We start from the raw sequence: 25014 nt of genomic DNA on the forward strand, positions 1-25014 counted from the left end.
TTTGCACGTATTTATGTGTAAACACTTACTAATTTCTTTTTATAAAACATGAAGTTTTGTCAACAATTTGTTATTGAATAAATGTGTATTTCAAAATGCATTAATACTGATGAATTAATTTAACAAATACATGCAAAGCATAGCTAATAAGAGATGATTAAACAAGCGCTTAAAATGTGAATCCATGGTAAAAGCTGTCTTGCAAAAAATATTCAACCGTAAAATTTTAAGATATTTCAACTTTCGCATTTGTATTTCTTTCTTTCTTTTTTATTTTTTTTTTCGGGGTTGGGGTGACGTTGAAGTGAAGATAAATAAGGCAGGTCAAGCAAACATACCAAGAACAAACATTTTACAAGTTTTTTTTTGAGTAGGTTATTTATAGCGTTTGTACCTGGTACGCAGGTACATTTTTTAAAGACATTAGCATTAGACACAGAAAAGATAAAATTAGGTTTTACTGGCTTTTACCGGCAAGTTAGCGAAAAAATATCTAGCGAGACTTAAGTTTAGAAAGAAAGTATTACAAACCATGTATTCTGTATATTTTACTTTTCATTAAATATTTCATAAATATCATTGTTACAACCTACCTTCGTTATCATAATGTCAATTTTCGGGGAACATTTCAGCGCTGACGTAGAGCATTTATATTATATTAAAAATGATATGTTATTTAAATTTAATAAGTTAACATGTCGGGAATTATTCCTTGGAAAAAAATAGTAGTGTAGGTTTTGTTCATTTTTAAAGCGAATTTGACTGCAAAATGTTACTATTCATTTTATATATCTTACGTTCTTTATAAAATGTATTCGCCTAGCAAACACAACGAATCTAATTACTTGCATTGTTGTTGCATAGACTTATGTGTGTAATAAAAAAGTAAATATGCCGAAGGAAGTTTTATCATGAAGGATTTTTCAAAGACATTGGTCATACAAGCGGAATGGGGTATTAGAATGACATAACAAAATAATTCAGTGTAGATCTTTCCAACTAACACATATGCAGTCTAGATTAAAATTGGTGTGTTAATCAGACTTTGTCAGTTTCCTTGCAGTAGCTTTTTTAAAATGTTTTACTCTGTGAAGTTCTGTGGGTTTTAACTTTTTGTTTGGTGACAAATTTCTGCTTTTCACATCTTAAATTTAAGTGCATAGACACTATTCACACACCAAAGTGAGCGCCGTCGATATACATCATAGAAATATGATTTGCTACAGTGCAAACGTGTTGCACAACGCGTACACTGTCGTTCGTTTTTGTTTATTTATTTTACTAACAAAAAAGAGGTCTAGTTAACGTCAATCATGTTTTGTTGATCGTCGAATGCATGGTGGCTCGTTTCTGCCATGTTTCGCTGTCGCGTTGGTACACCCGCCAGAACGACAACCGGGCTAGTAGCAGAGAAGCCACGCGACAACACGATGGCATGGCAAATTATGTTGTGGTTGTTTGGACATGCACAATTAAATTACACATATGTAGTTTCCAGAAATTGAGTTTATCATTTGAGTACACGTCACTTAGAACCCTACTGAATTAAGTATCATTTTTATTTAATGTAATGCGGTAGACGAATAGAATTATTTTCTATGGATATCAGGGTGACTTTTAAACGGCAATAAACACATAAACGTATGTCAGCTGGAAATAAAAAAAAACAGCGAGAAAATAATTTGTCTGTGTACGACAGAATCACTTTGCAAGCACGAGGCCACGGCAAAATAGGGTGTCAACACGACAGAAAACTTTTATCTTGTCCTCGTCATGATGGGGGCGCCAGCAATACATAGATGATTTATTGGGTTATCGTGTTCTCCTGCTAGCGGGGGCACCAACAAGACATAGATGATTAATCGTGTTGTCCTGTCCTCGTGCTGTCGGGGGCACCAATAAGACATAAATTGTTTATCTTACTGTCTTGTTGTTGTACTGACAGGGGCACCAACAAAACAAGACACAAACGAGCTACCGTAGTGCATCAAATAATATGAAACTAATAAAAAAAATAGTAGTTTGTTTATAGTTGTGACTCGTTGTACCAAAATATACGTTAAACCACGTAATTCCTAATATTATAAAGTAAACAATAAACAAGGGTATATAAGACTTTTTGAATAACGTATTGTTCGTCAGTAAGGCAACAAACTTTACAGATGCTAAATTGCTAAATTACATTTTCTTCTTGTTTAGATACTTGTTCGATAAGGTATGTATTGTCACATTATTACTTTGATGTTTTAAAGTGTATGATATTTCGTACATATTATGTTATTGTTTATCTTCACAGATCATTCAGGTTAGTGTTAGGACGCATCGGTAGTCTTAGTATGTGTCATTTGTTGTAGTATATTGAATAATGATTGTTCAGGTAAAAACAAACGGTTGATGAAATCTTATTTACTACAGTCTTCAAAGGTTTGTATACTTTATATCGATTGTAGAAAAGAATACATCTTTGGAAAGGTTTTTGATCTCTAACAGTTTAAAACATTGCAGTACTTAAGACTACAAAAGCACATAGACAATTAAACTTAATATAAAATTGATAAATAGATACAAACCTGTGTGTATGTTAGCAAAAACAATTTCATCAAACGTCTGCCGTCACTTTAAACAACAATTTTGTAAAAGTAAATTAGGTGTATCCAGCGATCAAACAGAACATTTCCTGAAATCTCAGACAGCTTGAACCATCTTAATTGAATGGCCAACAAGGTATGATAAAAAGATGTTCTATATGTCCAGTGAAATGAAAACAAAAATGAAAATCATATACTTTAAATAAAAGAAATGCGTAGTGGAGTAACCGCAAAATTTAGAAATATGTTACGGCTTATAATTGTAATTTATAAACAGAATTCTTGGTCGCTTCCATTGAAAAATAATCAGCTAACGTTCGCAAGGAAAAATTGTTGCTGTTCTTTTACAACTGAAGGAATTAAGGCCATCCTTCAAACCAAAACACAAGTTACCACAATGTAAGTTCGCTCATATATTCTAGGGGCGAAGCTTTACACTAAAGGCAAATTTGTGGCGGCAAAGGACCTCGGACATTTTCCTATTCAGATTGCCTATCATATTAAGGAAAACGTGCCATAGGGATAGACTTCTGATATTGCATAGTTATGATAGTTGAAGACTATTTCTTGATAAATGCGACTTCATTTTACAAGTTTATGAACAAAAAAGAAGACTTTGTAGACATTTCTCATTCTCTTTTCTATTAATATATGAACATAAATCATTTTTGCGTTTTAAACATCTTTCCCACCGGTGACGCAACAAAATAGTTCACATGCCTTTGTAAATAATTATTATATACGTATGCTGCATATTTGACACTTATTGCATGTGTTTCCTAAATCTTACATATATACAGCTTTATTCATTTTTGTAAATATTTTAAGCACAGAAAACACTAAACTAAATAAATAGGGGACATAGAAAGTGAAGCTAGAAAGCAGACAGATCCTTATAAGTATATCTTATGAATTTCTTATGAATTTTTCAATCAGATCTGTTACCTCTTGACAGTCTAAGTCCGTCGATTGAATGTTATCAGGATTGAGACAACTGCATCTGTCATAAGTCAAGAACCAAGCAAGTGGCTTCGACATATTACATATGTGTCTTCAACGTAAACATGACAAAGAAATACAGACGAACTTCTATGGGAATAGTGCCACTTAAGTGCAATTTATTTACCTTTTGTAGGACCCAGCTGAAGCGAACCTAGAATGCATTTTAAGAGCAACATTTGCTTTTATTCGATCCAGCATCCTATACCCTAACAGAACTACACCAGACACCATCTCATTAACTAACCTAATTGCTTCCAGAACTTACACTGACATCCATAGAACTAATACTAACTTGCCCATAACTAACACTGACACCCCAAGAATTAACACACATCTGAAACTTATTTCGAAGCCAACCGAAATACTAGTAAGGACCTCAAGAACTAACACAGACACTCCAAGAATATCTATATATATGTTGATACTAGCTGGTGAAGTTCCACTGATATAAAATGCTGAAAGTAAGGCATCCCTGAACCCGCAGTGGAATAGGCAGTCTCCTGCCCCCCTCCGTTTCAACTGAAAAGGCCAACTACGCCAATGTATGGCCAGCTACACCACTGCATGTATTCAATAATAATCCTCCAGATAATGCCCGGTCAGTATTGTACATGTGTATAAATACAGTATAGCAATAGATGTATAGAAAACAAACAATAGGATATGATCAGTGTTATCATGGGCACTCGGGTGGAAATAACTGGAGTGCAGTTAGGGACCAAATGTGTTGTTCCACTTTTATTTTTTCCGTTTCGTTTATTTTCAAAAATGTCAATAAAACTGATAATCTGCATGGTATCAGTTTATTTTTTGTGTTAAAATATTTCATAGTAGACATACCTTAAATACCAATGTTTATTTTAACTAAAATACACATTTTAAATCTTTCAAAAATATGACCCTTAGTTACAAACTGTTGGAATTTCAAAAAAAAAACGCATATAAAATAAAACTACTTTTCGTGACAGTTTGATAGGAATATAACTTATTTATCAGTATTTGAAGCTGTTATATAAAACTATCAGCTACTGAAGTCAAAAAATAGCATTGAACTTAGCGCAAAATCCCTATCATAATGTCCGATGTCCTTTGTGACTGCGGCACTTGCAAAAGCAGCTTGCAATATGTTTTTCGGCGACGCCGTCTAAATTCGTTTTCGTTACCTATGCCACGTGACTTCAGTTTGCAAATCAAACCACTTGATAACGCATTATAGAAGATTTATCAAAATGGAAGATTTATGCAACACTCTGCCTGATTGGACGAGAGTGTCAATTTCTTTCACTCTGTTGATTGTGCTACGCTGAGTGAAATGTAGACAAAGCGTTTATCCTAAACGACGCTGTTCACAGTTTTAGAGCTAACTTTGGCTCAGTATATTTAGCAAGAATATTGATATATCTCAAAATGATAAGTAAGTTTAATAAATATGATAAAAACCTGTTCAAGTACCAACATATATCAAATTAAAGAAAGAGCTGAAAAAGGTCTGCGTATCACATGAATAAGGGTGTGATAAGAGTCTTTTATGTAGAGAAGTGCTTTTTAAAAGATTTTCCTTGTTACAATTGTCGTCTGTATATGAAAAGGTTTCTTGCTTTTGTGACTTATTCAGATTGCATATTAAAATGAGTACTTGTTTGCTTTGATATATTTGTTATAAATTATTTAACTGATTTATTATATATGAATATTTTTCTTTAGTATGGTATGCAAATATTGAACTCAGTTGAAATTGTTTTATTATATATATGCTATATAATGACTGAATCTCATTACACTGAAATGAAGGTACGCTGCATACAGTTTATCTATGTGATATGACTACGGTCAAACTTTGCTTATGAAACAGAAATATTGAAATAATTACAATTGTACGTTTTGCTTGACCTTCACTTTTTTATAGGTGTGACGTCATTGTCCAAAGATTCATGAATAGCGAATATGCATTTGTTAAAGCGGGATCAGTTGGACTGTAAACGAAACAAAACAAAATAAACGAATAAACGAAATAAACGAAACAAAATTGCAACCATACGAAACCTTTGCGAAAAATTAAAAGAGAACCATTTAAATTGTTAAAGTGCGGTGTTTAGCTTTGCAATTTGAAAAATGTCAGATGAAAGATGAATGTTAGACGAAAAATTCATAAACTTCTTTCCTTATTACAATTCGCCGACCATCATTTTTAAAGATATTTCTTGTTAAGAGATATTCTATGCTAAAATGTGGCAGATATATAGCAGTATGTAAAGATTTGATCTGATTGAGATATATTGAAAGCAAAGCGTTGTGAGCATTTTCCGTCACTCTTCTAGTTTATTAACAGGTACTATGTTGAATGAGATTCATCGCTATCGGCGACTTGAATTAGACTTAAAGTTAAAATTCATAAACAGGATGAAGTCACAATTTATCTTAGGAAAAATCACAAATAATCTGTGTAGATTTACATATGTAGCATAACGTTATAGTTGTTTCAAGACAAAATTGAAAATTGTACATAACATGTGTTCTGATGTTTGTGACATTTTCTATTGCATTTGGGACTTGATAATATTTAAGGCATTTCTTCTTATTACAGTCAGCAAACACGACTTTTAAAGCGTGCATTTTGTTAATTGTTCTCCTGACAGTCTGTGGTCTTCCTATAGCACTTGCCGCCGGTGGGGCAAATTGCTGGGCGGCACCAGCCAATATTTATGGACCCACATGCAGGTATAATATTACTTGATTCCTCTTACGTGCAAAAATTTAGTTTCTTAGAAAATTTCAACAACATTTTTTTTTTCAAATTGAATCGAATCTATAACCACTGGTTAAGAAATTATATAATTAAGAAAATGTGTGATCCGTTCAGGGATAAAAATGTTATCTCAGTTTTTCGAATATTTCTGCTATCGGAACCAGTATTGACTCGAGGCAGAATATAAAAATGTTAAAATGGTGTAATCAATGAATAACGTCTCATTTAAATCAATCAAATTGCTTGAGTTGACTATCAATGTATGACCCTTGGCTCGTTAACAGTTTTGTGACAAACTATTTTGAAATTGTCTAACACATGATCAAAAAACCTGTAATACCAATTTGTATTGTAACTTTTTTGCATCCAAACGTATAAGAAAGTAATATACTTATAGACATGTAATTGTCGTGAGAAATTCATTTAGTGTCTTACATATATTTAGTAATTTACGAAAGCCTATCAATTGTCAATCTTTAAAGAAAAAACTATTGGCTACTAGTTTTGAAAGCTCTATGTTTTACGTTCTCATGAAAGGCATGTCTTATTCTATAACTATTTCATATATAATTTAATGAATAAAGATTGAGACATTCTAAATAAAGTATATATCTAGTTCACAAGGTGTAGATTTCAAAGCAATCTATGTATAACTTTAGCTGTAATTACTGAGAATACAATGACAGAAGTATCACTACAGCCTTAAGAAGATAAGAAATAACCTGCCTATAATCTGGTGATATTTTTCAGTTCTGACACATCTATATGGGGAAGTCCCGGTCACAAAGTTCAATATTCAGTCAGCGTAAGTGGAGACACACTAATCTGTTGCAAGGCATTCCACTGTAAAGGTAATAATTGCAGACTGTACGATGTCGGATGCGGCCACGGGAGTTGGAGTACCACTAGGCTGACCTGGGGCAATAATCTTGCTACACCAAAAATGAAATGTAAAGGCATTCCGTTGGGATCTGGATACTCATTTAATCACTGATCGCTACATTTTGCAAACTTACAATATTTATTTCAATACATGTAATTGAAAAAAAACTTGACTAATTGCTGTTATGGATGCGTTTTAAGAATTTTCATGAAAAGAAAATTTCTTATTCATTAGAATTCGTTGTATGTTTGTCTTTTGAAACAGTTCAAGATACATCATCACGAGTGGGCATCTGATTAGAACCACCGACCACCTTATGTAAACAAACAAGGATCAAGAAGGATAAATATCCAACAGGGAATGTCACGTTCCAAAAAAAAAGCGGAATGGCGTCCTCACATAAAAGAAACTAATCAAGCGAGGTTTCGAACAAGGAAAGGACTTTAACGAGACCCATGTATACTGAGCTTGCCAATAAAACATCTCAAACAAATCATACTTTTCATTTGACTTAACATCTTTACTACTCAGTATCATGATAATGCGAAAACATATTTTACACCAATTTTACGTATACATCTCACAGTTTACACTTCCAACAATTATAAGCCTCGGTGTATTTGCTTAGAGCCATATTTTGGGTCACGTGTTATTTGAAAAAAGATTGATTGCGACATATACCAATTTGTTCAATTATGTCTGAAGTTCATCCTAAGCCTATCGCCAGTCCGAATTCTGCGACTGGATCGAGTTATGTCGGCCTCAAAATGGCGGCCATTTTTATATTGAATCTGTCATCATCTTCAAAATGATTGAACGGAGTTTTTTGTTTTTGATGTTAAAAGCGAGGTTAAAAGCGAGGTTTTTAGTAGTTTATATCGTACACATTCATAATTATCTCGCCTTATGTTATTTTAAATAAAATAACGTAATTGATACAATATCAAAGATATATTATGCCCAAATTTCTTATTTGAATATATAAACAATTATCGCATATCACCTATGGAATGATAAAATAAACATGTTTGTGTGTATGAAAGGTAGTGTGTAAGTTTTAAATACTATATACTAATAAATGTGTAATTAAAAACAATATAAATATGTTACGCCACTAAAAATCTGGAAGTTTGTTCGGAAAGAATGCTTGTTACTAAATAGACATGTTATTATGATTGCTGCATACACAGTTAGTTTATTTATTTAGCCAAGTTAAAGATGTTTTATGCGTATTTTCTAGATATAGATCAATATGAAGTGATGAAATATTTTCGGTTTTGGGTGAGCAAGTATATATTTAAAGGAAATAAAACAAATGTTTTGATGAAGACATTTCCATACTGCATCGTAATTAAATGTACGAGGGGTGTTCAATAAATACCCGGAAAAGTGCTGTCATTTCTTTATTTCTAGTCTCGTTTTGCTAAAAATTGAAAATATGACGGATATGAACATACTGAATGCAAATACCTACATTACAGATTTCAAAATATGCACAATATTTATTTGTCGTCTCCTAGGCAACGCCATCACCTAAAAAGCGGCCCAACGTCATTATGATGCTGTCATATAACACTCAATTAATCAATACTACTCTTGATTACCATTGATTCAATGTTCATCACCATTAAATGCTTTTACACCTTCTAAGAGTAAATAAATACTGTTCATATGACGTTCCTGTCGTACTGAAGAAATTGGACACTGAACTGATGTCCTATCAAGGAGCTCTTTAATTCATTTAATGTGACTGAACGTTATTTTTCATGTCTGTAACACAAGTCGTCAGCAATATTCTTCTGACCACTTTTAAACGTCACGTCCCACTAATAAAATTTTGTTTTCTTCAGGGCATTGTCCCTTAAACCTTTTCCAGCATAGCATTTGTCTCTTTCCTTGATTTTCGATTCAAAACACAAAATGTTATCTCAGATCTCCGTTCAAAACTGATTTTCAAGCGACGACCAACTCAATATGCCTGCCAAATATTTTAATGATGTCACATTTATAATTTGGCGTTATTGGCGTAACGCTTACTTTCCATATCAATATTCACCCAATTTAAGAAAAGCTAGCTTGAAAAATAGGTAAGCGGCAAGTAATGTTTTAGCGCATGTAAAATAGAAAAAAGAGACAAAATTGGGCCGAATGACGTGACATGACGTTGCCATGGGGACTCGCATTTACTTATTATTTATCCAAAGACAATCTAATTTTGACATATCAACTCAGTATTCCCTAGTCTACATTTTGTAGCATTTTCATTTATTTTTGATGATACATGAAGAATTGAGAGCACTTTTCCGGGTATTTATTGAACGCCCCTCGTATATCAAATACAAAATCCCGTTGATATCAATAGTAATTCCACCTAATTGAATAGATAAAAATAGATTAAAAAGCAAACTTAAAACCGAAATCACCGTCACCTCGCCATATTAATGTACTGTAATATAACTCTACATGTGGACTATTTCATGAATCTTTCTGAATGAGTGAACTCATTTCTTTCTAGTGAACACATGTGTTTCTATTTAACACAAATGCACATAAACATACAGATGTTTGATGGGGATTTTCTAGATTTAAATCAATATGTAATGATGAAATATGTACGTAAAAATGTGCACAGTATATCTTCTATGAAATGAGGAATAAAACAAATGTTTTGAAGAAGTCTTTTCTATGTTGCCTCGTAATTAAATGTAAATAAAATATAAAATATCGTTGATATTTATTGATACTAATCTTTTATAACTGAAAACAATATTTTTAGATTAAAAATACTTCAAAGCAAAAACACCATTGCCACGTTTGGACTTTAACTCACAACCCTGCAAAAATTGTATTATTAATATACTTTAGTATAATTCTGCATGTGGACTATTTCACGAATCTTTGAATCAATGAGTGATTTCTTTGCTTACGAGGGAACTATCGTCTTTCTGTTTAAAACTAATGGACACAACAATAGAATAAACAAGAATTACAAGTAGTACTATACCTTATTTCACTTTCATATTTAGCAGTTACTTTCTACATTCGTTCATTCATATAGCGGCACTATTGACCCATTTAAATTAATGTGTCACGAAACCCTTAACCCAAACATCTCTGTTCCGTAAAATATACATAACATATACATTAACTGAAAACTGACATGATATCTGTGGAGGATATAAATTCGTTTCAGAATTTTTTAGCGTCTGGATGAAACGCATCTATAAATTTGCTTCTTACATTTTACTGAAAATGTTTAAAATCTGTTGTAAATATCTTCTTATATATATTATTGTTTTATACCGGTCAAGATATATCAAAATGTCTGATCATACCAATAGTAAGCCCCAGAAGCAAAACTTGCACAATATGGAATGTTAAACGTAAAGTGATTACATGTGTCCTAGCGCTTATACGATAGTCTTTTCTATTATTCGCGAACACATTGTATATGATGATCACAGACTGGTAAAGAGATTCGGCAAGTAAGTACACAATGGGTCGCGCTAAAATGAGATACGAAACTATTACTGTTGATAAAGCAAAAGAGTCAAATTTGACTGTAAATAAGATTTTGATCACACTATATATTGTAAGGAATGGTTTGATTAAAAATGCATATGTAATTAATCATATCTTACCCGAGGTTTCGCTTTTTTTCTTTGTTTTGGTCCGTCCGCGAGCGTTCTCAAGCCTAGAATCCCCTCGCAAAGAAAAAAACAACATTAGACTTGTTCCTTACATTTAAAAAATGCAAAATGGTCTTAAGTTTTATCTGTCAAATCTGATGATTGTGCAAAACATAAGTAAAACTTTTACATTTGTTTACTATGTCTGTGGAAATATTTAAATGGTTCATTGACTATAACTTGACAGAATTTTTCCAGTAATCTATAAGTATTGCTATAATAAAATTCAATTTGTTACTTAAAATATCAAAGGCTGTTTAATCAAGTGTTTCATGCGAGAAATATTTTGTGGTATTATTAAGAGCAAAACAGTTTTGTTTATAAGTTCAAGGCAGGTTGTTAGAAGAAAAATCAATTCATGAATTGTTAAAATTTAAAGACAAACTATATATGAATTATGACATCCTTTTCCTGCTTTATTACACGGGTAGATTTAAACCATATGGCCATTTTATTGCATTTGATTGCCAATTGCTGTTTATCTGAGAGAAGATTTAAGGAGACAACTTAACAATGGAAACATGTTTACGTCTCCGGAAAGGTAGTTGCTGCAGACGTTTTCGATCAAGGAGGGAAATTAGATTGAACCAGGATAATGAAACACTTCAGATGGCTAGACAGGTAATTCAGGAAATATTTCAACCCAGACAATGGGCTCAGTTGATTTACTACAGTGTCACTTTATTAAAAAATAGCGACAATACTGCTAGTCTATAGATTTGATAATATCTTTATATTTGTTTCCATCAATTCCATAGAAATTTCCTTTAGATTATTTCAAAATGTCTTTAAGTCTCTCATAGGATATAAACTTGAAACCCAAGTGCTCCTAACGGCAATATTGTACAAGCGGGAACCTGGATGGAACCGCCTACCTTCCGTAAGCAAGCTGGATGGCTTCCACACATTAAAGAATTGTACACCCAAAGTGATGTTCGGAACCAAAGCGCTGACGGGCTGGTGATTCGATATCAGCTGCCATAACTACTCGGGCAGGGAGATCACCATTTGTATATAAATGTTCCTTGAAGTTTCACTGTAAATTTAGATTACGTCATTTCTTGTTGCAGAATCACTGTGACTCGCATAAAAATGATATAGACGAATCAGACTCGCAATTAACATCAAATACTGCGTGACCCTTCATCTATATAACAGATATACGAGGGATGTTCGAAATGAATTGCTTATTTCTATCTAGAGACTTCAAATTTCAAATTAGCTCAAAAGGGCTCATTTCATGCCCTCGAAGTACTCCCCGTGGCTAGAAATGCAAAGTTTCAGCCGATGTATCCACTTCTTGAAGGCGTCACGGTACGCTGATTTGGGCACAGTAATAAGGTACTGGTGAATGGCAGATCCAAGTGCCTGTCGGGACTGGTATTTCCGCCCAGCAAGGAATGATTTCAATTTCGGAAACAAAAAGAAATCACATGGGGCAAGGTCTGGGGAATACGGGGGGTGAGGCAAAACAGTTACTTTTTCTTTCTTCAAAAACGCCGTAACTATTGCGGAGGTATGAGCGGGGGCATTGTCATGTAGAAGACGGACATGTTTAAAACCAGTGGCAGGGCGTCGTTTCTGATAATACTTTTTCAGTTTCTTCAGTACTACGTCTTTGTAGTACTTTCCGGTGATGCTTTTGCCCTTTTTCACCGGCACTTTTATTGCGACACCTTCACCAGAGAAGAAGATTGCATACAAAACCTTCTTTGCACTCAAAAAACGTTCGGCAATTATTGGGCGTTTGCTGTGTTTAGTGGCCCAGATCTTATTGCTAACCTTTCTGACGGGCTCAAAATAATGGACCCAGGTTTCATCACCTGTGACGACATTGGCAAACTGCTTTTTGTCACATTTTGGAAACATTTGAAGCAGCTTTTTGGCCACTTTAACCCGTTGCCTCTTTTGCTCATCATTCAACAGATGTGGCACCCATCTAGCAGAAATCTTTCTGACTTTCAAATGCTTCTTCAAAATAAGGTGAACCGTTGATAGTGATATACCTACCTTTCGTGCAATATCACGAACTGTAAATCTGGCATCTCCTTCAATGATTTCCTTTATTCTGGAAACGATTTCTTTACGAGATGCAGATTTTGGCCTACCTGATTTCGGTGCACTTTTGATGGACTCTCCACCAGACTCAAATTTCTTTTTCCACCGCCGAACTGTGTCATAAGACATACAAGAAGGTCCATAAGCAGTAGAAAGTTCAGTCATCAGCTGCTTCAAAGAACAACCAAGTTTTGAGCGAGCTTTGATGTAAGCCCGTATTTTATCTTTCTTGTCGACGCTTCTACCAACCATTTTTACTACAGTGGTCAATGATTGCGTGTATTCAAATGGCAAATGTTATGTCTTACTTTTAGTCTAACATGTACATTTATACACCGTTGTGTAGGTATTGAATAACCCTATACAGGTAGGTATTGGTTGTTATCGTGCCCCACGTGGATATCGAGCTAGAGGACAATAAGCAATTCATATCGAACACTCCTCGTATATGAATTCCATATTCTTAGTGATAAAAGCTTGTTAAAGAATCTTCAAATATAGACTCGTTTACTTTAAATGTTTAATTTATTTAAATCTCGATACAAGCGGAATATCTCAATCATACAGCTGCATATTTGCCAAACAATAGGCCTTTTCAATAGTCGCCTCCAAAGCAAGTCAGTCATAATCCAGATACAAGACTTTGTTGTTGCAGATTCTAGGAACTGTACATTTCGAAACTCGTAGTTTCAAAAGCAAGCAAGCGAAAAATATGCAAAAATCCAATAGCGAATGTGAAAGAGTCTCTGCTACAGGGACGAAATATAGAAACTTTAACATCAAATCCCTTAAAGTTTCTTCTACTGCGTCTATGGGAAACGCTAATCTATCACCAAGTATTTTTCGTCAGCACTATACTGTCATTATTAAGATGAAATTTTACTTTAAATATTTGAAAATAAATTCCAAAACTCAAATTTTTCTTGACAAGAAAATGCATTTAATGTCAACTGATTTATGGCTATTTTAACAATTTTCATCCAAATCGGTTTGAAATAAAGCGAGTGGAAACACCAAAGGTTACCCTAACAACACGAAAATGTTGCAGACTCGGTTTGATTGAGCTTGTGCACGGACGATAGTGGAAATGCAAGCTACCATCCACGACCTCTAGCCCAGAGTTAAGCAGAACTCGACATTGACACATGTTACACAAGTACCAGAATCAATCTGACTTAAGTACTTGATCTTCTAAACGAAGATCTGAGAACGACCTATTCACATTCGTCTTCTGTATATTTTGGATTTCCAGTATTGTCAAAGAGTAAGAAAAATGTGCCATTCCAGGGCTCGAACCCGGGACCCCTCGCTTACAAAGCCTGTGGCCTACCGACTGAGCTAATCGGCTATCTGATACATTACGACATAAGAATTGTAAATATCAAAAGTCAAGGCTACAGGTAGATTTGCAAGATGTTGTAAGTTAGGCTCTGATTGGCTAGCGAAAGGGTCGTCAGAACGAGGCAATGAATAGGTCGTTCTCAGATCCTATGCGTAGCTTAATAGGAGATGTACTTTAGTCAGATTGGTACACTGGCACCAGATCAGAAAGAAAATGCCTCCGTACGTGTTATACCCTACCCCTAGGTATTCTATAAGAACCATGGTCGTGAACGGGAAAATATACTAACCCGTTTCAATCGCGCATTTCATACCTAAAACACGCAGTGCGGTAAATGTGTACTATGGATATCAAACAAGTGGTAATTTATCTTCCATTGTGTACCGGTCACATTATTTCAATACATCTTATCTTAGAAAAACAACGCGTAGTTTATAGTAATTTCAACATTACAAAAAAACTTGCTTGAACTTCCCTGGTGAAGTTCCGTTCTAGATTACAAAACCATTCTGATTGGCTGTTGTGAAAATGTATGTCAATCGTCATTTTACTACACGTGTTCGATAAAATGTGAAAATGCAGCAAAATGTGCAAAATGAATAAAATAAACAGAACAGATGCAGACCAATGTATGATTTGAAATTAAAGATCATATACAATTTCATTCATCATTTCGATTTTTAGTGTAAAATTGTGATTTTTTTAAAAATCTGTTTTTGTTTGTTTACGTTTCGCCAAACATGTGCGCACTGTCGTGACCTCTAGACCGGATGTTCATTAGGGAAGTTCAAGCAAGTTTTTTCTGTAACCTTGACGAAAGCATACAATATGTTGATAATCTCAGCAATATGGAATATTGAGACAACGTGACTGGTGCACGATGGAAGATAAATTATCGCTTGTTCAATATATTAGGTACCCATTCACCGAACTGCGCGTTTAAGTTGAGAAATGTACGATTGAAACGGGTTAGTGCACTTTCCCGTTCATGACCATGGTTCTTATAGAATACCTAGGGGTAGGGTATAACACGTACGGAGGCATTTTCTTTCTGATCTGGTGCCAGTGGATTGGTACCAGAATATGATTTCGAGTCAATCGTAAATGCATTCATACGGAGTTGAACATGGACTTTGTAATGATACACAGAGTGCACTTCCATGAAATGCGACGTATGGTTCTTTATTGAAATAATGATTTCGCCTTAAACGAAAAACCAATGGTCAAATCTAAACAAACTAAAATCAAGAGAGGGAGTCTGAGGTTGTTGTGCCTGCATATTGCAGAAAGTCTAATATCTTAAAGGTCTGTAATCTTAGATGTCCCTGTGCCATATACACAATGACACTGTAAGGTCTCATTTACTTAAAAGAGAGTTTGAGATTTCAACCTTCGCCTTCCCCTTCAACGTCTCTTGCGAAGTTAACGTATGAATTTGAAGTTCGATTAAAATTCCTTGAGATTTCAAACTTTAGAATAAACCTTACTTCTCTTAATCCGCCCATTCAATTTATCTGTAATTATGATCGTTTTTCTCGTGCATTTTGATATCAATTGTCCGAAAGTGCAGGACTTTTACAAGAGGTTTTAAAAATGAAAATTAAATAAAAACATTTCAATTAACATAATCATCGCATGGGTATTAGTGGGATTACAAAAACAAAATCATTTTATATAAAATGATGTCAGTATACAATGCACGATTGTAAATTATACATGAGAGGAAATAAAAATGATAATCACATCAACGTATTCTATTGTTGATGGTGTTCTTGAAAGATGATGCAGTTAATATTTTTTAAACAAAAACACGAGACACCAACTACTACAAATGCATTTCTCGATATACTTTGAAGTTAAGTTAAATACAAAATGTATACGAGATAAGCAAACACAAAAGGCTGTTGACTAGTATTTCATAGTTTTTCTTAAAGTTTTTTTTTACTTTGAATTGGTACTTTGTACATCGAATTCCTTAAAAGACGCGTTTTATTTGTAGACTGTACCTGTTGAAAGTCTAACCTTTTAAAAGATATGTTGATAATATGAGCCAGTATACACAATTTATGAATACATTTAATAAGCGATTTGAAACAAATGTAAGATACTCTCGTGATATCATACGTTTTGGCATCATGACACTCAGTTTGACTCTGTATAATGCCAAACTCTCAGACAGTTCAATATAATCGTGCCAAGTCACCATGTGTCTAGCGAAACAGTCAAGAACTGCTAGGTGGAGACGAAAATTGTCGCACAAAATAACATGTGGGCATATACACGTATTTGTTTGAATATACTATTTCATAAGTAAAGCATGTGCAGCAGATCAAGGAATTTTGATTAGAGGGACACCAACTTTAAAGAGGGGTCACCCATTCATGGGGTGTGTGTGTGGGGGGGGGGGGGGGGGGGGGGTAGTCATACCGAGTTTCAAGACGGATTTTCTTTATAAAATGTAAGAATCAAAGGGGGTTGACCCACAATGCCCCTCTGCCAGGCTCTGGGTCCGTGCATGTAAAGAATGGAGTTATCCCATACGGCTAACAGGAAACTTCTCGCATCATGATATTATAGATCTGAAATTGTCTGATACTTCAGAAATTTTTTCTTCCTAGTACCATTTTATGTTTATAATTAAAACGCAATTGTCTGATTAAGTGTCCGACAGAAACGGATTGATTTTATATGGAAGTTAAAATAAAATGTTCCACCAAATGATAAATGCGTGTAATCATTTATTTTTCAAGTAAAATGACTGTCATGCCATGTGCCTCCATCCAGATTTCAGTCTTTGATACCAAGTATGTGGACAGAGTAGATGTACAAATACTGAAGTTTTGACTTTCGTGATATCACATCTTCGGACGTTCAAAACTTCACTTCTTACGACAAAAAGGCCCATCTGGTATAATAAATACCGCCTGAGGACACAAATATGCCGTACAAGTTAAAGTTTGAACAAAATCTCAAAGTTTCTCAAAATCAGTTAATAACTTCATACTTCCAGGTTCAATTCAATGTATTTAGTTAAAATCATTAGCCAAACAAAACTTCATTATTCTTATACTTATTGATCGTGTTTCGCATCAAATTTAGTCCAGTTATACATATGGATAATCGAATAACTTAACAGAATTCCTGAAACTAAGCTTTTTATTTCACATAGTTATAAAGCGAAGTCTTATGCTTACTTGATATTACATGGAAAACTTTAATAGCAACGTCTGATATAAATAAAATACACGCATATAGTTGACGTTTTACCCCAAATATATATGAGAGACGTTGAAGGGGAAGGCGAAGGTTGAAATCTCAAACTCTCTATTATCTTATTCATGCCGTCACTTTTTCATAACGTTCTTATTTAAACTTGACTAAAGAAAACACTATGGTAGGGAATCGCGCGAATTAGCACGATACTACGCACGGGTAAATAATGGATGCTGTTTCTCTCGGTTCGTCAAGGAAACCAAAATATTTTGACTTAAATACATGACTTTAGTTATGATATCATTTCCTATCATAGGCCATTGTCATCCTATTTTTTATCTACGCTTGATACTTTACCAGTTTTCTATACTTTTTGAGAACAGCCGGGAAGTTTGAATCCATGAGTAGGATGCACGGACCGGAGGTTATTTCCAGCATTTCTTTTTAAAACCTATTTGTATTGTCAATGAATAAAAGATACAACATTGTTTAGTAGTAGATATAAAAAAGATGTTTCCGATCGATTTGGTGTACGCTCGCAAATTTTGAGGAGTGACCGTTATGTTAGTGAACACATTCATTGCTGCATGCTTGAGTCCACGGACTTGTGAAAATACCTAGATACCCAGCATGAAGAAAATGTGTTGTCATCTGTTTTCGAACAGTACATCTATTGAATATTGTGGCTGGTGCACATCGACTGTTATCGAGAATAAAAGTACAAATGAGCCATGCCATGGGAAAACCAACATAGTGGGTATGCGACCAGCATGGATCCAGACCAGCCTGCGCATCTGCGCAGTCTGGTCAGGATCCATGCTGTTCGCTAACAGTTTCTCCAATTCCAATAGGCTTTAAAAGCGAACAGCATGGAACCTGACCAGACTGCGCGGATGCGCAGGCTGGTCTGGATCCATGCTGGTCGCACACCCACTATGTTGGTTTTCCCATGGCACGGCTCAAATACAGTTTTTCAACGACAGTGAGAACCTGAAAAAGGTTGGATTGTTACAATGTTAAAAATATAAGATTGATAAGACCTGCATAAAACATTTGCAATTTATTAGTAAATGACCTGTGACGCTGCCTGCGTAAAGGGCTCAATGTCAGACAATATTGCAATAGTGGCGGGAACCTCTTCAAGAAGACTGCAAAAAAGAGCACTTGAAATGTTCTAAACTGACACTGACTTCACGTCGAATGAGTGGATGCACATGTCTGGTAAACCTGGTTTGTGTTTCGGGAGGCTGCGTTTTTAGAACGTGGCTTTCCCTGTTGGATATTTTTCTTTGTTTCTTGTTTTGTTTTGTTTTGAGCTTCTGAGATTCTGGGAAGAGATTGTATGTCACGTCCTGGAATCTGAATGTCTGTTCTCAAGGGTAAGCCAGTCAAGTGTGTTTTGAAATTACATTATCAGAGTAACTGGCGTAGTCACTTTTTACCAGTCCAATCCGACTTACGCTAAAGGATTGTTTTAAGCTTGTGTATGTTGGACTTTGTGTGGAATGACCATACAGATGACAGAGGCATGTTTTAGCTGAGGTCCTACTAATTCTTTACTAGACAGTGTTTGACCTTTATATGCAATGTTTTGATGTTTGAGGCAGAATAGTGTTCTGTCTACAATTATCAATCTTGATATATGCCAAGGTATTTTGCATCTTTAGCTGGAACTAACGTTTAACCATTAATTTTTTTATGGGAATTCAGTGGGCTTCTTATTTCGGGTGATGTGTAGTACGACGCAAATTACTTGGATTGAATACTATGCCCCGCAACTTTTCTCATTTTTCCTCACCAAATTAAATCGTTTGTAACCTTACGCAGTATGAGTGGGAAATTACAGTATGGAGTGAAAGTGAAAGTAGATGTCTACCTATACAACTAGGGTTTTATCGCGTGTCTCAGTCACCTGACCACGGTTTCATTGCATTGACTAACCCAACATTTTGTTGGCATTATTTATTGCCTATAAGACATACTTTAAAAATAAGTGTAATTTCTACGGAAGTGAAATGCTGGATTTACTGATGTAAAATTAGCATATTCTTAATTGTACGTAGAAAATAGTAGCGGAGATATTTAGTACCTTCTAATATATTCTTTGTTTAGCGGTATCTTACGCAACATTATCATTGATGATGCCCAATTCTGTTGACTTTGTGTGCAGTCAATATTAATTTGTTTGTTAGTTTTATGCTGCCCTTAGTCATGCCGAAAACGATGGATTATCACACTTTTCAATCTATGATCTATTGACTGGACTGACGATCATTCCATTAATTGAATTTTTGCTACCACTGTACCGCTGGAACTGGGCGTATCAAAGAGACACTAAAACAATACGTTTTAAAGGAAAATCAAAGAAACTACATTCCTTATATTCTTAAAATGTAAAGCACTTTTTCCCGATGCTGTACTACACGAGTGACACCTTTACAAGTTATATTGTAAAGCTCTTGAAAATCTATTGTCAGCTTGTAAAATTAATGTTAGAATAATATATGGGAAACGATTATCAGTGAAGACATACTGGAAAAGAAAAGTTCCGTATTAGTTCCGAAGGAAGGTTTTAATAAGACACAGGTAACTATTTGAACGGATCATTTACTTTGATAAATTTCTTCTATTACGACGATTTCTTTCTAGTATAACTGAAATCATATACATGTGAAAAGCTGCAAATTTCGGTGTTTTTATACTTTACCACCGAGAAGCATTTGACAAAGTAATGAAGATGGCGTCATTGAAATCTTGTTTCATATTGCCCGATATACCCGTCAGCCTATGTCAAAACAGAAAAAATATCAAATAAATAAAATTCACGAGATTCACTGTATTACGGACGCTCGCTACAGTTTCGTATTTTTTCTCAATAATAGATTTTGATGAAATGTTTTGTACTAAAAGATAATGTTATGATGTATTGAAAAATGAAATAAAAATACAAGGTCACCAGCTTTGTTTCAATTTTATTTGCTCCTAGATATGATGCTATTTTTAACATTTTTCAAAATTTCTATAATCCTAAAATATATTTCAGTAAAGTACAATAATCAGTATAAATTTGATATCTAAACAATTTTATAACGGAAAACAATATATCTATTTGAAACATGCTCAGAGAAATCAAAAGAAAATGATTTTGTAAAGAAAGGAATACTTGTTCAGCAGACCCAAGGGCTATTTTTGTCAATTTTAAGTTGGTACTTCTGCTATTTTATCGAGTTTCACATAATAGAATTTAATCAAACTCTATACATACCTTTGGTTATGTCTACCTAATCTAAAACAAAAAGAAAATTGATAGGTCACCTTATTAGATTTCGCTAAAATCAAATTACAACGAGGTGGGGTGTGGCGGGCATTTATACAAGGCAGGTTGGTACGAAATACTCTTTCTGTGTTTGAGCAAATGACTTAGAGATATATCAAATTATCAAACGGCAGATTTCTTAATAAGCGGATTTTAAGGTGTTTCTGAAGTATTTTGATATCATAGAACGATGAAAGTTTTCGCCTTTCTCCGAACAAAACCTATAGTTTACAAATACGGATGTACGGTATGGGTACGGTACGGGATTAGAAACAGCTGTGACTCAGTGCAGAGTTGTCCAGAACGCCGGTATGAATTACAAACTCGGACTGAAGCAATTTGAAGTAAAAGTAGTTTAAATGTATATATTTTGTAACCATGGTGATACTTACCCTAACCTTTAGTTATTAAATGCATGCGAACATACAATAATTTACGAATTTTTGCCGTACGCGACATTAGATAATCACTTCCGGGCATGTGCAGAAGACCGCTCCAACTCTGCAGTGAGTTAATCGATTAGAAACACAACCAAATTGGCACGGTGTTGGGGTAAATATCGTCCGGAAAAACTTTAGCGAGCGCCTTTAATTGTACAACATATACATGATATACATTTCTGTCGGCGATTTCATTCAGTGTTGTTTCACTTAGTACGTTATATCATCTTCTAGTTAGATACTAAGGTTTCGTTTTTTTTCTTTTCGTTTTCTTTTCGTGTTTATGCAACTTAAATAGTTTTACATGTTATTTTAAACGAAAATAATATAAGACGTGCAGAAATTATGAAGGTTCATAGTAATCTCACTCGATCGTGTATGGATGTATTGAATTTTAACTTTTATTTAATTCGCAAAATGCGCTTGTAGGTGTTCAGCGCACAGAATAAAATCATCATAGACGTAACTGTAATAACCACAGCTACTTAATACAGGTGAACTTAAAAATGGTTACAAAGTCAACAAAGTCCGTAGAAACTTTCATTCAGCAATATACGTGTTCATTACTATGACTACCACTTCTAGAATTTTGCGAGCAATACTCAATTGATTCATACAGCCTTTCCATATCAACTACTAGACAATGTTGTGTAATTTTGAGACAAGTACAAGTGACATTTTAACGTTTATCACAGAAATAACCTCCTGTCCATGCATCTTAACACTGCGGAAACGACTCGTGGATTCAAACTTCCTGAGTTTTCTTGAAAAATACATAACATTAGTGGGTATTAAGCGTTACAGTATCTTTTGTCGGGTATTTAAGACAAAATGACTTGATTTCCTCGACAGCTTCAACTTTTTAATGCGTACTTTCATGTGAAGTCACGTGATTCCACACCTTGGAAAGACAATAAGATGTCATATAGGTCCTATTGAATATCATTCAGTCTCTATACTTGCATACTGGAGTTCCCCTTATTGTTCCCCTTATAATAAACCCATTATACGTCTTATTCTGGTTGGTTCGTCTCATCTTTCAGTCGTTGAAATATCATGTGACAACCGTTTTCTTTGCTGCAGAATGCATTCTAGCAGTGGAATCAGGGTACGCGTTCTACAAAAACAGTTCGTGAAAATAACTGACAACCTAGGATCTATTAACTACGTACTTCTTTAGGTATACGTTTGACCATAAACTTCCATCATTTTTATAACTCATGAGTGCAAATGTCTTTTCATCTGATCAACGATTTTAAGGCGATTTATTGTGACAACTTAACAACGGACCCATGTTAAGGTCTACGATAAAATATTTACTACAGATATTTTACCAAGGGAAGAAATTAGATAGAAAAAGGGGAATAAACAATATTAATGGGTTAGAAGGGTAATTTATGAAGTAATCCACCCAATATTTTGATTATTTATCACTCAGAAACATTTCGCAATTCATTTGAATCTTTGATCACTCATGGTAATTTTATATACCGCTACGGTTGAACGCCATGTTATTTCTATATAAACTAGACTAAAGTAGAATTAGACTGTTTATATATATTCTGACAATGTAAAAAGAATTAGTTTTTTATTACAATATACCAGATTTATATAGCGCCATATTCATGTTCAAATGCGCTTTACATATATCAAGCCGTCCTACAATAAATTAGATAATAATATTTATTTTGAATTGAGACAACTTTCATTAAAATCAACACTGAAGTACTTTTTTCATGGAAATGACATAAAAATTTTGATTTTGGAATAGATTCTCATTAATAAGTATTGCGCAGTATATAAAACGTTTCTATTCAATCTAGCAACAAAATCATGTAAATGGCGCATTTATTGTTAATTTGACACATTTCCGAATACAATTCTGAATTTTGAAATAAAAATCAAAGGTTAATAACATATTACGTTGTTGAAGAAAAATGGTCCGAATGTGCGGAACTACCTTAAACTGTCATGACAAAACGAAAAAAGAAAGTCAGCAAGGTCCACAGTGCAACATCACAATTAGTTTGTTCCGTATGCAAGAAAAAGGATTGCAAACTCATTCGCTAAACCATATAAATTTTCAAATAACATTACTATTGTATGAAAGCTTTTAGAAGCAATTACAAATTTTAGTGAATTATTTATAAATGATCGACTGGCGATGTTTGCTATAGATCATCGTAAACTTCTTGCCAAGCTCTTTCAAATTCACAGTAACACAAATAACGCAATATAGAAATGAACTGTTTTAACAAAGACATTGTAATTTTAGACGTTCTACAAATTGCATATCAGGACGAGGTTTAATATATATCTAAATTGAACGTGTTTAGGAATACAAAATCCGTAAAATTGGGTAACGGCAGTTTTCCAGTTGTATCTGCAAAGTCATAATATTTTCACTATTGGTTTAAAAGCTCTGATCTGATATTTTTCTTCAGACCGGTTTCGTATTTCTGTAGTTTCATTGCATTCTGCAAGGGCATATTCAGTTCGAGATTCTTTTTATAGTTTTTACAATGTTTTGCATATTTTATATTTTGTACATATTTCATATGTTACCATCTGTTTAACTACCATGTATCATGAAAACACATGTGGTACTACTTTGATAATATAGGGATTCATTTTTGAAACTTTTTTCCTGGCAAAAGGTACTTTTACGCGGCACAAAATAAATAAAAGGATGTGCATTGCCTCTGGATAGACAGACAGACAGACAGACAGACAAATACTTCTTGTAACTTAAAGGTTAGACTTATTTTTTAAAATATCACTATCATTCTTGAGTTCGTTTTGTCAATACTGACCATTCAGAAATCCAAAACATCTTATATTGCAGATTTTGAAAACAAGAATAGTACGTTTGGTTAAAGCTTTCTGTTAGAGTACCAAGAATCACCTATCTCTGTGTCGTTACTTTCTGTAAATGACTAAGTGTTAGTGGTTTCTTCTTTATTTATTTATTTAACCTTATTTCACAATTTTCAAAATGTGGTTCATTTACATATATGATCTCCCATTAAGTTTTCATAAATTGTATTTGATGATCATTCGAATTTTATAAAAAAAAATATCTTTAAGTCGTTTACAAAAGAGCATCTACATAAAAATAGTGAGAAACGCTGATTTTTTGTTTGAATATAACATTTTCAAATAGAGTTGAATGGGTCATTTAGTTCATCGTTTTGAGATTTATACATTTTTATTACAATTATATTATCTGGATTACCTGTTTATGTGGAATACTTAAGCGAACATGATTAAGCTTAGGTCCAGTTGTTCATTTTCAGTTTTCGTTTACTAGCGGTTTTTACTATTCCAAATAAAATCTTGACCTTGACCTATCACGACCAGACTCATTCAATCTGCCTATTGCCTTATCATCACCTACCTGTATGTAGTAAATTTAAAGTAAATACCTTGAATTGTATTAAGTTGTGCCACGGACACGAGATTTCATGGAAAAACAACGTGCATATATTTGGTATTTCATTTGTTATATTTTTTTTGTTCAGGATAACGTCGCGCAGACACAATAATAGATCGTATTGAGATATTTCAGCTCTGATGATGGAGGAAGTCCATAGGTGCACTTCCGTTGATTATTTCATCACGTGCAGGCACTTAGGTAGAACCACCACCGACCTTAAAATAACCCTCATATAACTCCTAATAATGCTATTTATGGTGAGTGTGCTTGGCGGCCCCCTCATGTGAAACAGTGGGGCTCT

General features: G+C 34.1%; 1 long non-coding RNA gene across 1 annotated transcript; it reads left to right on the forward strand.

Annotated features, from left to right (window-relative positions):
* Positions 1-1990: 1990 nt before the first annotated feature.
* LOC128548525 (uncharacterized) lies at positions 1991-10022 on the forward strand. The gene is made up of 3 exons (XR_008367134.1): positions 1991-2215; positions 6175-6308; positions 7087-10022. It is a non-coding gene; the product is annotated as an uncharacterized LOC128548525 (long non-coding RNA).
* Positions 10023-25014: the final 14992 nt, after the last annotated feature.

The sequence above is a fragment of the Mercenaria mercenaria genome, chromosome 14 (genome assembly GCF_021730395.1).
Source record: "Mercenaria mercenaria strain notata chromosome 14, MADL_Memer_1, whole genome shotgun sequence".
In the NCBI taxonomy this organism is placed as follows: domain Eukaryota; kingdom Metazoa; phylum Mollusca; class Bivalvia; order Venerida; family Veneridae; genus Mercenaria; species Mercenaria mercenaria.